The following is a 15,326-nucleotide window of genomic DNA, read 5'->3' on the forward strand; positions in this document are numbered from 1 at the left end:
ACCATTAACGGAGTAGGTCCTGGCCCGATTCGATCTACCAAAATGCATCACCTCACATTTATCTAAATTAAACTCCATCTGCCACTCATCGGCCCACTGGCCCAATTTATCAAGATCCCGTTGCAATCCTAGATAACCTTCTTCACTGTCCACGATGCCACCAATCTTGGTGTCATCTGCAAACTTACTAACCATGCCTCCTAAATTCTCATCCAAATCATTAATATAAATAACAAATAACAGCGGACCCAGCACCGATCCCTGAGGCACACCGCTGGTCACAGGCCTCCAATTTGAAAAACAACCCTCTACACCCACCCTCTGTCTTCTGTCGTCAAGCCAATGTTGTATCCAATTGGCTACCTCACCTTGGATCCCGTGAGATTTAACCTTATGTAACAACCTACCATGCGGTACCTTGTCAAAGGCTTTGCTAAAGTCCATGTAGACCACGTCTACTGCACAGCCCTCATCTATCTTCTTGGTTACCCCTTCAAAAAACTCAATCAAATTCGTGAGACATGATTTTCCTCTCACAAAACCATGTTGACTGTTCCTAATCAGTCCCTGCCTCTCCAAATGCCCGTAGATCCTGTCTCTCAGAATACCCTCTAACAACTTACCCACTACAGATGTCATAGAGTCATAGAGTTATACAGCACGGATAGAGGCCCTTCGGCCCATCGTGTCCGCGCCGGCCATCAGCCCTGCCTACTCTAATCCCATATTCCAGCATTTGGTCCGTAGCCTTGTATGCTAAGGCATTTCAAGTGCTCATCCAAATGCTTCTTGAATGTTGTGAGGGTTCCTGCCTCCACAACCCTTTCAGGCAGTGAGTTCCAGACTCCAACCACCCTCTGGGTGAAAAAGTTCTTTCTCAAATCCCCTCTAAACCTCCCGCCTTTTACCTTGAATCTATGTCCCCTTGTTATAGAACCCTCAACAAAGGGAAAAAGCTCCTTAGTATCCATCCTATCTGTGCCCCTCATAATTTTGTACACCTCAATCATGTCCCCCCTCAGCCTCCTCTGCTCCAAGGAAAACAAACCCAATCTTCCCAGTCTCTCTTCATAGCTGAAGCGCTCCAGCCCTGGTAACATCCTGGTGAATCTCCTCTGCACCCTCTCCAAAGCGATCACATCCTTCCTGTAGTGTGGCGACCAGAACTGCACACAGTACTCCAGCTGTGGCCTAACCAGTGTTTTATACAGCTCCATCATAACCTCCTTGCTCTTATATTCTATGCCTCGGCTAATAAAGGCAAGTATCCCATATGCCTTCTTTACCACCTTATCTACCTGTTCCGCCGCCTTCAGGGATCTGTGAACTTGCACACCAAGATCCCTCTGACCCTCTGTCTTGCCTAGGGTCACCGGTCTGTAGTTCCCAGGCTTTTCCCTGCCGCCTTTCTTAAACAAAGGTACAACATTTGCTACCCTCCAATCTTCAGGCACCTCACCTGTAGCGGTGGATGATTCAAATATCTCTGCCAGGGGACCCGCAATTTCCTCCCTAACCTCCCATAACGTCCTGGGATACATTTCATCAGGTCCCGGAGATTTATCTACCTTGATGCACGTTAAGACTTCCAGCACCTCCCTCTCTGTAATATGTACACTCCTCAAGACATCACTATTTATTTCCCCAAGTTCCCTAACATCCATGCCTTTCTCAACCGTAAATACCGATGCGAAATATTCATTTAGGATCTCACCCATCTCTTGTGGTTCCGCACATAGATGACCTTGTTGATCCTTCAGAGGCCCTACTTTCTCCCTAGTTACTCTTTTGCCCTTTATGCATTTGTAGAAGCTCTTTGGATTCACCTTTGCCTTATCTGCCAAAGCAATCTCATGTCCCCTTTTTGCCCTCCTGATTTCTCTCTTAACTCTACTCCGGCAATCTCTATACTCTTCAAGGGATCCACTTGATCCCAGCTGCCTATGCATGTCATATGCCTCCTTCTTCTTTCTGACTAGGGCCTCAATCTCCCGAGTCATCCAAGGTTCCCTACTTCTACCAGCCTTGCCCTTTACTTTATAAGGAATGTGCTTACCCTGAACCCTGGTTAACACATTTTTGAAGGACTCCCACTTACCAGACGTCCCTTTGCCTGCCAACAGACTCTCCCAATCAACTTCTGAAAGTTCCTGTCTAATACCATCAAAATTGGCCTTTCCCCAATTTAGAATTTTAACTTTTGGGCCAGACCTATCATTCTCCATAGCTATCTTAAAACTAATGGAATTATGATCACTGGTCCCAAAGTGATCCCTCACTAACACTTCTGTCACCTGCCCTTCCTTATTTCCCAAGAGGAGGTCAAGTTTTGCCCCCTCTCTAGTCGGGCCATCCACATACTGAATGAGAAATTCCTCCTGAATACACTCAACAAATTTCTCTCCATCCAAGCCCCTAATGCTATGGCTGTCCCAGTCAATGTTGGGAAAGTTAAAGTTCCCTACTATTACCACCCTATTTTTCTTGCAGCTGTCTGTAATCTCCTTACATATTTGCTCCTCAATTTCCTGTTGACTATTTGGGGGTCTGTAGTACAATCCTATCAAAGTGATCTCTCCCTTCTTATTTTTCAGTTCTACCCATATAGACTCAGTGGGCGAACCCTTGGATATATCCCCTCTCACTACTGCCGTGATGTTCTCCCTAATCAAGAACGCAACTCCCCCTCCTCTCTTACCTCCTGCTCTATCTTTCCTATAGCATCTGTACCCTGGAATATTTAGCTGCCAGTCCTGCCCCTCCCTTAGCCATGTTTCAGTAATAGCTATAACATCCCAGTCCCATGTACCCATCCATGCCCTGAGTTCATCTGCCTTGCCCATCAGACTTCTTGCATTGAAATAAATGCAGTTTAATCTAGACTTCCCTTGGTCTTTGCCGTGCTTTCTCAGACCATTTGTCCGGTCATGTTTTGTACACTCTCCCTTACTGCCTTTTGTTTCTGTCACCACTTTACTTCCCACTGACTTCCTGCATCGATTCCCATCCCCCTGCCACTTTAGTTTAAACCCTCCCCAACAGCACTAGCAAACACTCCCCCTAGGACATTGGTTCCAGTCCTGCCCAGATGCAGACCGTCCAATTTGTACTGGTCCCACCTCCCCCAGAACCGGTTCCAATGTCCCAGGAATTTGAATCCCTCCCTCTTGCATCATCTCTCAAGCCACGTATTCATCTTAGCTATCCTGTCATTCCTACTCTGACTAGCCCGTGGCACTGGTAGCAATCCTGAGATTACTACCTTTGAGGTCCTACTTTTTACTTTAACTCCTAACTCCCTAAATTCAGCTTGTAGGACCTCATCCCGTTTTTTGCCTATATCGTTGGTACCTATATGCACCACGACAACTGGCTGTTCACCCTCCCCCTCCAGAATGTTCTGCAGCCGCTCCGAGACATCCCTGACCCTTGCACCAGGGAGGCAACATACCATCCTGGAGTCTCGGTTGCGTCCGCAGAAACGCCTGTCTATTCCCCTTACAATCGAGTCCCCTATCACTATAGTTCTGCCACTCTTTTTCCTGCCCTCCTGTGCAGCAGAGCCAGCCACGGTGCCATGAACCTGGCCGCTGCCATCTTCCCCTGGTGAGCCATCTCCCACAACAGTATCCAAAACGGTATACCTGCTTGAGAGGGGGATGGCCACAGGGGACCCCTGCACTACCTGCCTGCACCTCTTACTCTTCCTGGTGGTCACCCATTCACTTCCTGCCTGTACTGCCTTTACCTGCGGTGTGACCAACTCGCTAAACGTGCTATCCACGAGTTTCTCTGCATCGCGGATGCTCCACAGTGAGTCCACCCGCAGCTCCAGCTCCGAGATACGATCGGTCAGTAGCTGCAGGTGGACACACTTCCTGCACACATGGTCGGCAGGGACACTGGTAGTGTCCATTACTTCCCACATCTTGCAGGAGGGGCATATCACGGGTGCGAGGTCTGCTGCCATGATTTGCCTTAGCTTAGTTACCCCTTTTAAATTACGTTGAAATTTGAAAATGTTAACTATACCAGGGACCTAGGTTCACTAAAAAAAAACTACCTGCTATAAAAGCTGCTTAGTTTCCCAGCTCTTAGTTTAAACCAATGCCCTAATTTAGAGAAGAAAAAGAAAACAGTAATACTCACCAACCAATCACTTACCTGCTGTCCTGTGACGTCACTCCTTGGTTTTCTGTTGTTGTTTTTGATCCGATCAGGTCCGTCGCCGCTCTGGTCTCGGGCCTGGGGCCGCCGCTCTTTTATCCCCGCTCTCGGTCTCTCTCCTCTGCTCCCGATCAGGTCCGCCGCCGCTCTGGTCTCGGGCCTCGGTCCGCCGCTCTTTTATCCCCGCTCTCGGTCTCTCTCCTCTGCTCCCGCTCAGGTCCGCCGCCACTCTGGTCAGGGCATGAACAAGAGCAACCTGCCACCACCTCTGCTGCAGGGGATGCACCACGTAGGAGTAGTCGGAAATGAAAGGCGAAGGTTTTGTGAGCACAAAGGGGATGCACAAGGGTGTTTGACGATTGGTCATGTTTTTTATTTATATTTGCTTTTTGTCACCATTACTGCCTCGTCTAGGCCATGCTTGACTGGCTTCTGTAATAAGGCCCTTTCATGAGGTTTACCATGAACGACGACACTTGATGCCACCCATTGGGTCACCTATAGTGGGTGTATGTGTAGTTGTAGGGCTGTTTTGTGCAGCGGCCGGGGGTGGGGGCTGGTGTGGGCGCTGCTCTATCCAGGTGGTGAGGACTGGACTCTTCATGCTGTCTGATGTTAGGAGAACCGTTCACATATCAGTGACTCCCTAGCCTCACAAGCAGCCAGATGAGCCGCTGTTCTGCCCATGTGTTGCTCCTCCTCCTCCGCCTCCTCCTCCTCCTCCCCTCCACCTCCTCAATGTTGGTGGCAGATGTGGATGGGGTCTTCTCAAGTGGCACCCCTCTCTGTTGTGCCATGTTGTGCAGGGCAGAACACACAACTATAATGCATCCCACTCTGTCTGGTGTGTATTGAAGCGCTCCCTCAGAATGATCAAGGCACCTGAAGCGCATCTTGAGCAGCCCTATAGCTCAATTGTAGACCTGGTGGCGATGTGGCTGTTGTTATATCAACGCCGTTGCTCGGTGATGGGGTTCCCCAGAGGTGTCATGAGCCACGTGTGCAGGGGGTATCCCTTGTCCCCGAGGAGCCAGCCCTTAAGGGTGTTCGGTGCGTGGAAGAGGGGCGGGATGTTGGACTCCCGGAGGATGAAGGAATCGTGGCAGCTGCCAGGGAATCTGGTGCACACGTGAAGGAATCTCTTGCAGTAGTCACAAACGAACTGAGTGTTGATGGAGTGATAGCCCTTCCTGTTGATGAACAGTCCTGGCTCATGTGGAGGTGCTTGTTTTGCTATATGGGTGCAAGCGATTACACCCTGGACCCATGGGAAGCCAGCCACCGAGTGGAATCCCACTGCCCTCTCCGTCTGGCTGAGGTCGTCCATGGGGAAGTTGACGTAGTGCGAGTCCCTGCGAAACAAGCCGTCGGTGACCTGCCTTATGCACTTGTGTGTAGATGACTGAGAGACTCTGGCGATGTCCCTGGTGGCACTCTGGAATGATCCGGAGGCGAAGAAGTTAAGGGCAGTGGTGACTTTGACAGTGACAGGTAAGGAGATACTGCTCGGCCCAGGCGGGAGCAGCTCTGTATGAAGGAGGCTGCAGATGTCTGCGACTACCTGGCGACTGAGTCTGAGCCTCTGTATGCACTGTTCCTCAGAGAGGTCCAGAAAGCTGAGCCTGGGCCTGTAGACCCTGTGGCGAGGGTAGTGCCTCCTGCAAAGTCGCTCCCTCTGTTGTTTCCCTCTGTGTTCTTATGCAGGTGCCTGTGGTGCAGCACTGTGTTGTGGAGCTCCACGTGGCGGAGGTGGACGCCGTGCCTGGCGAGGCTGGTGATGTTGCTCGTCTTTGGATGTCGTGCTGAATGTAGCCATGGCGCTCCCCATCCTGACGGTGTGAGTTTGAGGGGGTCCGCAAAGTAGTTAAATATGTTTGAACAGCAGAGTTTTGGGTGGAAAGTAAGAATTTTGAGTGAAAACACAAAGGTCTGGCAGCCAAAACTTTGTCTGAAGTGACAGAGTGCCCTGCTGCAATAAATGAGGTTTCCCCCCACCTGTCAAATAAGCATTTGCATCTCCCACTGGCTGCTGGCTGAAACACGTCTGTTGCAACAGGGAGTGTTTCCCACCGCACGGGAAACACGCTGAGGATCCTTCAAAATTGCACCCCTGCCAAAATGTCGAGTCAATTAAGTAGTTCAAGTACCTCAACTAGCTCAATAACTGTGTAAAGTATCATCCCGCCGGCTTTAATCGGTGGGACTTCTGCATTCGGGAGGCGCGCGCACCCAGATGCTTCACTGGGGAACCCGGAAGTCTGCGGGTTGGAGTCGGGCTCCGAACCCACTCGGGATTTCCGTGATTTTCGGAGCTCCCCCCCCCCACCGCCCCCAACGCACCCGCTACTTCACCCGAAAGTCGAGCCCTATAACTTGTCCTCCCTCGGCAGCAGGGCGCATTAAAAAATAAATCTTGATTTGTGCAGTGTAAATATTTCCAGCCTTATATTACATATTTATTCTATGTAATATACTGTCGGCCTTAGAATGAAAAAGTACGGAACTTAACAGTGATGAAATACCGCCTGTATTTCAAGCCATCAGAATGATGATGTGGAGATGCCAGTGATGGACTGGGGTGGACCAATGTACAGAGTCGTACAACACCAGGTTATAGTCCAACAGCTTTACTTGAAATAACAAGCTTTCGGAGCTTTGCTCCTTCGTCAGGTGAGTGAAGGGTTCCATAAAGGCACATCATATATAGTCAGAGAACAATGCCTGGTGATTACAGATAATCTTTCCAACTGCCCGGCAGAGAGATAATCACAGCAATCAAAGGAGTGGATGGTGTTCAGACAGGTTAATCAGGGAAACATTACATCCAAGAATACTGAATACACAAGGGGTCAGATAACAAAGACCGAGAGAGAGAGACCCGACAGACAGAGAGACAGACAGAGAGAGAAAGAGAGAATGACCAGTTGTATTAAAAACAGATAACTTTTTTTTTGCTGGTGGGGGTACGTGTAGCTAGACAAGAACCCAAGATCCCGGTTGAGGCCGTCCTCATGGGTGCGGAACTTGGCTATCAATTTCTGCTCGACGATTTTGCGTTGTCGTGTGTCTTGAAGGCCGCCTTGGAGAACGCTTACCCGAAGATCTGCCTTGCACCAGTCGTACATAATCATTGAAAAGTACCCAGAAAAAGCCAGAGCAATTACAGGAGAGTAAGTGTGCAATTCCTCACATAACTCGGTCAAAATAAATCTAAAACTGATCCTTCGCTGAAGTCCAGTTAATTCAGTCTCGGCAAATAAACAAGTGTGCACGGTGCTGCCATTCCCTCTTCCTCTTGAGTAGTAAACGCCAGGTTTGCTCAGTAGCTGACCTCTGGGCCAGAAGGTTGTGAGTTCAATGCCCAATCAAGGATTTAAGCACATAAACAAGGCTGACACATATTAAAAGGTCAATATTGAGCCAAAGTAGTGAGGTAATCCTGCCACTTTATAAATCATTGGTGCGACCGCATTTGGAATACTGTGTACACTTGTGGTCACCGCAGTTTAAAAGGAACATTGCAGTTATTAAAAGGATACAGGATTATATAAATTGGTCAGGTTCTCACTGGAAAAGAGAAGGTTGAGCGGTGATGTGATTGTTGTTTCTCGGATTCTAAAGGCACTAGACCACGACGAGCTGTTTCACTTTGTCCAGAACAATAGAACCAGAGGACACGGCCTGCGCTTGAAGGGGAATAAATTCAAATCTAATCTTCAGAAACAATGGCCCCGATATTTACGGGGAGGCGGGGAGGGAGCTAGCGGGGACTTGTAACGGCCAGGAAACCCGGAAGTGTGGGGAACGTGGAGGTGCTGGCGAATTTAACGGCAGGAGACGGACTGGAGAGGAGGGAGTGAGGGACGGAGGGACGGAGGGAGGGAGGGAGGGAGAGATCACGGGGGGATGTGGGAAGAGATCGCAAGTCGGGCGGGGGGGGTGGGGGGGAGGAGATTGCAGGTTGGGGGGAGGAGATTGCGGGGGCTGGGCTTGGGATCACGGGTCGACCTGGAGATCGGAGGTGGGTGGGGGGCATCGAATCACGGAGGGTGTCGGCTAATTGCGGGGAGGGAGGGTGATCTCGATGGCCGGGGGGGGTGGGTGGGGGGTAGTGGGGGGGAAGCACTCCTGCTCCTCCCGGCCCACAAGCAGTGCTGGAAAAGCATTTTACCTGCTGGATCCGGCTGTTCTCGCCTCCCTTCAACCGTCGGGATTCCAGTTCTCTGTGAGACCCGGCCCACAGCCATTAAATGTAAAAGTCTATTAAAATCTGAGGCATGCAGCCTCATTAACAAATTTTAATTACTGACCCGCCTCTTGAGAGTAGGTTATTCGAATGGCCCCCTCCCCCAACACAACCCATCCCGGTTAAACCAGAAGTAGGTCTGTTCGTGGTGGGTTGGGGCTGAGTTTCAGATTTTTCAGAATTTAACCCCCCACCGTCCGTTCACCCTCCCCCCACCACTCTCCCACCCATCCTGGAGGATTAAAATTCCCCCCAATATTTCAGTGAGCGAATAGTAAAACTATGGAACAGGCTCCCCAGGGGAGAGGGTGGAAGCAGTTAGTATTGATTCATTGCAAATTAGACAGATTTTTTTCAGAAATTAATATTTTGCGGCACAGTATATGAGTATTTTGAGACATGATGTGCATGCTTGGGAGGAACAGGTGACTTTGGACCAAAGTTCTCCATCACTGGGGTTTTCCTCACCTCATGTCTGGGTCTGTTGTAGACTAATTGATAGATTGATTGCTCTAATTAGTCAACTCCATTATCATTGTATCATGCGACTACCAGAATGGTAGAAGGTGAACGAGATGGACCTTTTATTGTCAAGCAATTCCTATGTTCCAATGACACTTCAGTGTAATATTTGAAGAGGAGCAGGGAATTCTCCTGGTCTCATGGCCAACATTCATCCTTCAACCAAAAGAGATTATCTAGTCATTTATCTAATTTGCTGTTTGAAGGATCTTGCTCTCTGCAAATTAGCTGCCCTGTTTGCCTACATAACAGTGACTGAATTTCAAACTTTGAGATGTTCTGAGGATGTGAAAGGTGCAATAATAAATGCAAGTTCTTTTTTCCTTGTTCTTCATCAATTCCCTATGGAATTCTAAATCTTGGTTTTTGCTCTATTATAAATGTTACCATTGCATCTCTTCATTCCCCCATATCCAATTCAACCTCAATGCTCAGGGCCACCAGCACCCAACCCACGACCGCCAGCCCTCAACCCACGGCCGCCAGCACCCAGCCCACGGCCGCCAGCACCCAGCCCACGGCCGCCAGCACCCAGCCCTCGGCCGCCAGCACCCAGCCCTCGGCCGCCAGCACCCAGCCCACGGCCGCCAGCACCCAGCCCACGGCCGCCAGCCCTCAACCCACGGCCGCCAGCACCCAGCCCACGGCCACCAGGCCCCAACCCACGGCAACCAGCCCCCAACCCATGACCAGTATCAAAAATTTTCAAATCTTTACTCAATTCAGAAAGTGTGCGCCTGTTGCATTCAACAGGACAGTTGAATTTCCTAAGCCGTTCTGTTAGACTCCTGCCCTGACTCCTTTGAGGGTCCCCAGCTCTACCCCCCTCGGACGGGGGGAACCTCTTACAAGGCCAGCCATGTTAAAGGGAGCATGGCTGGGGACCCCCATATCCCCAGCCCATAAGGGACCCATCGTATGATGAAGCACGCCTGCTTCCAGGAGGTCATAAAGGTGAGGGGTGGTGCATTCCAGGCCAGAGATACAGCCTGGACTTCTAAAGATGTCTAAATACATATTTATCTCCCGACACAGGAGGCCAATGGGAATGGGGGCCTAGACACCCCCTACCCCCAGACAGCTGGCAGAATTCCCAGCAGCATGGGGCCAGCAGGTGCCCGCACAACTATAGGAGCATCTTCTTGAGATGTCTGCCCACTGACCCCTGCAAACCCTGTCAGGGTCAGCGCTGGAGGGCACACAGGGGCGATCCCAGCATAATCGCCAGGACTGTGGCCCACAGATTTGTAAACATTCAGAAAAATCCACTGGGTATGCATGTCTTTTTGCCTTCCTGTAACCTCTAGCCTTGGCACCACATTGCAAATCTGAAGATAGCAAATGGAGTCAGAAAAGGTCTGTTGGACAGAGAGTGAAGATATCAATGTTGGTCACTTTCGGCCTGCAGTGTCAGCATCAGGTTAGATGCAGAGTAAAGTTCCCTTTACTCCACCCAACAATGGGCCATATCCTCAATCTTAGAAGAGCATCCCATACTGCACCAGGCTGACATTGCCTTCTCCTACAGCATCCATCTTGGCCATTCTAGGCCACTCTCATGCATCTTCTAGAGGCAAAGGCAGAGTTGCTGCTCACCTGACCTTTATATAAAGCCTTCCATGACCTCAGGATGCCCTAAAGTGCTTCACAGCCAAAGAAATACTTTTGAAATGTAGTTAGTCTGAATGACCACTTGCATTGATATGGTATTAACTAACAGCACTTTTTTTATAATTGCTACAATACATTGTATGATCAGTTAACAATCTGCAAGTACCACACATATCAGTAATGTAGGGAAACGCGGCAGCCTATTTGCACACAGCAAGGTCCCACAAATAGCAATGTGATAATGACCAGATATTCCGTTTTAAATGGCCAGGACACCGGCAAGAACTCCCCTGCTCTTCTTCAAAATAGCGCCATGGAAACTTTTACGTTCACCTGAGGGCAGACGAGGCCTCAGTTTAATGTCTCATCTGGAAGGCGGCACCTCCGACAGTGCAGCACTCCCTCAGTACTGCACTGGAGTGTCAGCCTAGATTGTGTGCTCAAGTCTCTGAAGTAAATTAATTGCTCCTAAGTTCTCTCCTCTCTCCAGCTCAGGTGGAGCGTGGAGACGAGAACAACAGAATTGATCAAGAGAGGGAACCATGGCTGGTTTTCCCCTTCTTAACACATGGGCACTGAGGCCATTTAGACCACCTGTGTCTGAGATCCGCGAATCATTGCGTCATTGGGGAGTCACATGGGGATTTTGAAAAATGATTACCTTCTCCTTTAACCAGTCGAACATGCTTTTAAGCCAAATCTTATTTAGAAATAAAGTTCGTAAAATACATTTGAGACTCCTGATCTGCTGAATGGTGCAGTGCATTTAAACTGCTGCCTTATAAACCCCACCGCTGTTTCACTATATGAAACATATTGAGTGGTCAGCCTTCCTGCGGCTGTAATACCAATTAAAATCAAGCTTGTGCAGCCAAGGCACCAGCAGCAGAGCCTGTGTATAGCAAAGAAAATGTTGGAACTGCTGAGGGCTACAGATCCTCAGAAGCTTGGCTCTGATTTAATTCTATCTAAAAGCTGGATCCTTTGTGTTCTGCCTCTCTGTCGAACTTGTGTTGAAGGAGGGAGTTAGTTATGAATTCACTTATATTTGCCTCCTTCACCAAACATTGTGCATTTAGAATCATTTCCCAATTTTTCCCTCTTTCCTGTCCTGCAGTTGGTGATTCTCACTGGGGTACCAACTGTCCTTTGTCATTTCAACCCCACGACCACAACCCCCCCGCCACCCCCCCACCCCCCCCCGCCTCCGGGCCAAGTGAGCATTCTTCATGTGTCAGCCTGAACAGTGCCTGAAATCTCCAATTGGCCTTATTTTAACTCCACATTACCTCATTTATTTTAGACAGGTTAATGTCAATCAGAAAATCCAGGCTTGAGTGCCTGTGGGGCATTCGACATAGGGGGCCATGCCTGATCCCCTCATCACCCCATCCCAGGAGTGTTAAGGCCGGTCTGAGCACCTCTACTATTGCCCTGGCTGAGACTGGCTAACTCGACACCGGCCAGGGATTGAAACTGGAACTTTCCTGGCCTGTTGGACTCACAGTTAATGGGAAGGAAAATCGAGTGGGTGATCACATAGCACGAGGTTTATGCCGCCTCCCCTTCATTCATGCCCTTAAGCTTTGTACGCTGCTTGGGACAGACACTTGAGATATCAAAGGGAGTTTGCAGACAGGCCCCTGAGAGGACCAAGTCCTTAGGCCCAGTAGCTGAAGAATCCTGGAGCTGGCATATTGACTAGGAGGCTGGGGCTCCTCCAACGTCACCTGCACTATCTCTTCCTTCCTTATACTCAGTGATTCACCAAGTTCTTCCTCTTGCAATTCACCAGCGGAATTGCCCTACATGCATGTACCTGTGCTGCTGGCCACTGTAGCAGTGAATGACTCAGGATGCTGTGAGGTGCTTGCTCCAAGATAGACTTTAGCCTCTGCAACCTCCTCCTCTTGGGCACCCAGAAGATCAGACGCGCAACACATTTTAGACTACTAGCAACAAAATAACCCTTCAAACCTGTACTCACTCGAGTTTAGAAGAATGAGAGGGGATCTCATTGAAACATATAAAATTCTGACAGGGCTAGACAGACTGGATGCAGGGAGGATGTTTCCCCTGGCTGGGGGGGTCCAGAAAGAGGGGCCACAGTCTTAGGATATGGGGTAGGACATTTAGGACTGAGATGAAGAGAAATTTGTTCACTCAGAGGGTGGTGAACCTGTGGAATTCTCTATCACAGAAGGCTGTGGAGGCCAAGTCACTGAATATATTTAAGGAGCTAGATAGATTTCTAGACGCAAAAGGCATCACGGGGAATGGGGAGAGAGCAGGAATATGGTATTGAGATAGAGGATCAGCCATGATCATATTGAATGGCGGAGCAGGCTCGAAGGGCCAAATGGCCTACTCCTGCTCCTATTTTCTATGTTTCTATGTTTCAAACAGAGGTTGCATGGCCAGAGATTTGAGTGTGTTATGTTGCAGTGTGTGCCTGTGTATGAGGGAGTGAGTGAGCATGTTGAGTAAAGAGATAAAGAATAAAAAGCAAATGATGGTATAGCCGTGGGCTTGGGGAGGAAGGCCTCTGACCAGCAACCTTCTCTCACCCCCTCTCCCCATTTAATGCCTCTGGAATTTGAAGGGTCCTCTCCTTATGGGAGTCAATGGGTGAAGGGTTGGATGATACTTCCTCAGGATGCACCAGGTCGTACCTGCTACGTGTGGCCTCCTCCTGTAAGCAGATACACAAAGGGCATAATTAGAAGGAGGAGAGATTGTGTCAGCCATGTGCCCAGTCTATTGTGGGCTGTGCGTGAGTCCATGAACTTACAGCATGCAAGCAGCATATGTTGGCAGTATGCTCGGTGTTCCTAGCTTGCAAGATTTTGCGTGGCAATGCATTTATATAGTGTGGCCTGCAGAACCATGGCCAGTTGCCAGATTCCTCCGCTAAGCTTACAGCAAAGTGATGTTGGCACGCACTGTAAAGGGAGACTGTAAAAGTGAGGGGCTGCACTTAACTTGGCAACTTTCAGAGCCCAGCAGATTTCTTCCTCATCTGCTCGCAGGATTAGTTCCTATGTGGTATGACGTTCCACCCCTTCAGCAACTTCTGCTCGTGCTGCTCTGCTGCTGCTCTCCACAGGAGGATGACCCACTGCTCCAGATAGAAGCCCCCTTTCTATGGAGGACTTCCTTTGGACTTCCAAAGCTGCATTCTCGAACACTGCGGTTTTCTTTCTTTGACCAAGGGAGACATACAACCCTTTAACAAGCCCTGGATATCTTCGACCTTGACCCCAGTGTACTCCCAATGTTTCATATGATGTAAAGAAAGACTTGTGTTTATATAGTGCCTTTCATGATTTCAGGATGTCCCAAAACACTTTACAGCCAATGAAGTATGTTCAAGTGTAGTCACTGTTGTAATGTAGGAAACACATTAGCCAATTTGCGCACAGCAAGATCCCACAAACAGCAATGTGATAAATGACCAGAAATCTGTTTTAGTGATATTGGTTGAGGGATAAATATTGGCCAGGACACCGGGAGAATGCCCCTGCTCTTCTTCGAATAGTACCATGGAATTCTTTAACGTCCACCTGAGAGGGCAAACGTCTCATCCGAAAGACGGCACCTCCGTCAGTGCAGCACTCTCTCAGTACTGCACTGCACTGTCAGCCTGGATTATGTGCTCAAGTCTCTGGGGTGGGACTGCAACCCACGGCCTTCTGTCTCGAAGGCGAGAGCGCTATTCGCTGAGCCACGGCTGGCACCTGTAGCGGGAGGTCAGTATCCAGCACTGCAGTCACACAAGGCACCACAGCAACTGGACCACAATAGAACTGGCCTCCATGTCTCCAGTCCAAAACTGTGTGTAACAATGAACAGAGGCAATAGAACTATTATATTGTCATGTCAAGATCAAACATCCACTGAACAAATCCAGTATGAACATTATTTATAAAGACATACAGGTTTTAAGATATGATTTTAAATGCATGTTATAAGATGCTGCTTGTGCTCACACAATCCTCTTTGGCTCTCCGGGCTGCCAATTTTTTCATGGACGCCTTCAATACTGCTCAGTATTAATCAGAAGGAATCATGACAGATGCCGACTGCTTCTGCCAGCTTTTCCATGGGTCCTTCAAGCCTTCTCAGTGCACGAGCTCCACCTAGTGTCCTGGATGAAAAAATGACAAAGCTGATGTTTTACTCACCATCTTCCCCACAAGAAGCATTCTGCAAACTGGTGTACGAGTGCTCTGACCTCACCGTGTCGGCATTGCAGGTGGATTTGAAAGCAGCACTTGCCGGCGACCGGAACAAAATTAACAACATGCAGCGTTCAGTTCGTCTTGTTTGTCTTTGTTGCTGGTGCCATTGCACCTCTAACAGTACGGAACAAGTCACCTGAAGAGGTCTCCCATTGGAGGCATTTGTAATGCAGCACTGCCTCCAGTAGGACTGCTGCAGTGCACATGCAGCAGCAATCGCCCAGTGCATTTGGTGTGCCGATTGGTTGCACCATGAGGTGGGCAAGACATGGACTCATGCTTGCAGTGTTCCACAAGGTCTCAGATGACAATTCAGGAGATGTTCAGGTTCTAAATAGATGGTTTAATTTAAAATCGCTGCCGGCTATAAACAACAACTTGTATTTATGTAGTGCCTTTAACGTCCCAAGGCGCTTCACAGGAGTGTAAACAGACAAAAAGATTGACACCAATCCAAAGAAAAAGAGATTAGGACAGGTGACCAAAAGCTTGGTCAAAGAGGTACATTTTAACAACAACAACAACAACTCGCATTTATA

The sequence above is a fragment of the Heptranchias perlo genome, chromosome 28 (genome assembly GCF_035084215.1).
Source record: "Heptranchias perlo isolate sHepPer1 chromosome 28, sHepPer1.hap1, whole genome shotgun sequence".
Lineage (NCBI taxonomy): Eukaryota > Metazoa > Chordata > Chondrichthyes > Hexanchiformes > Hexanchidae > Heptranchias > Heptranchias perlo.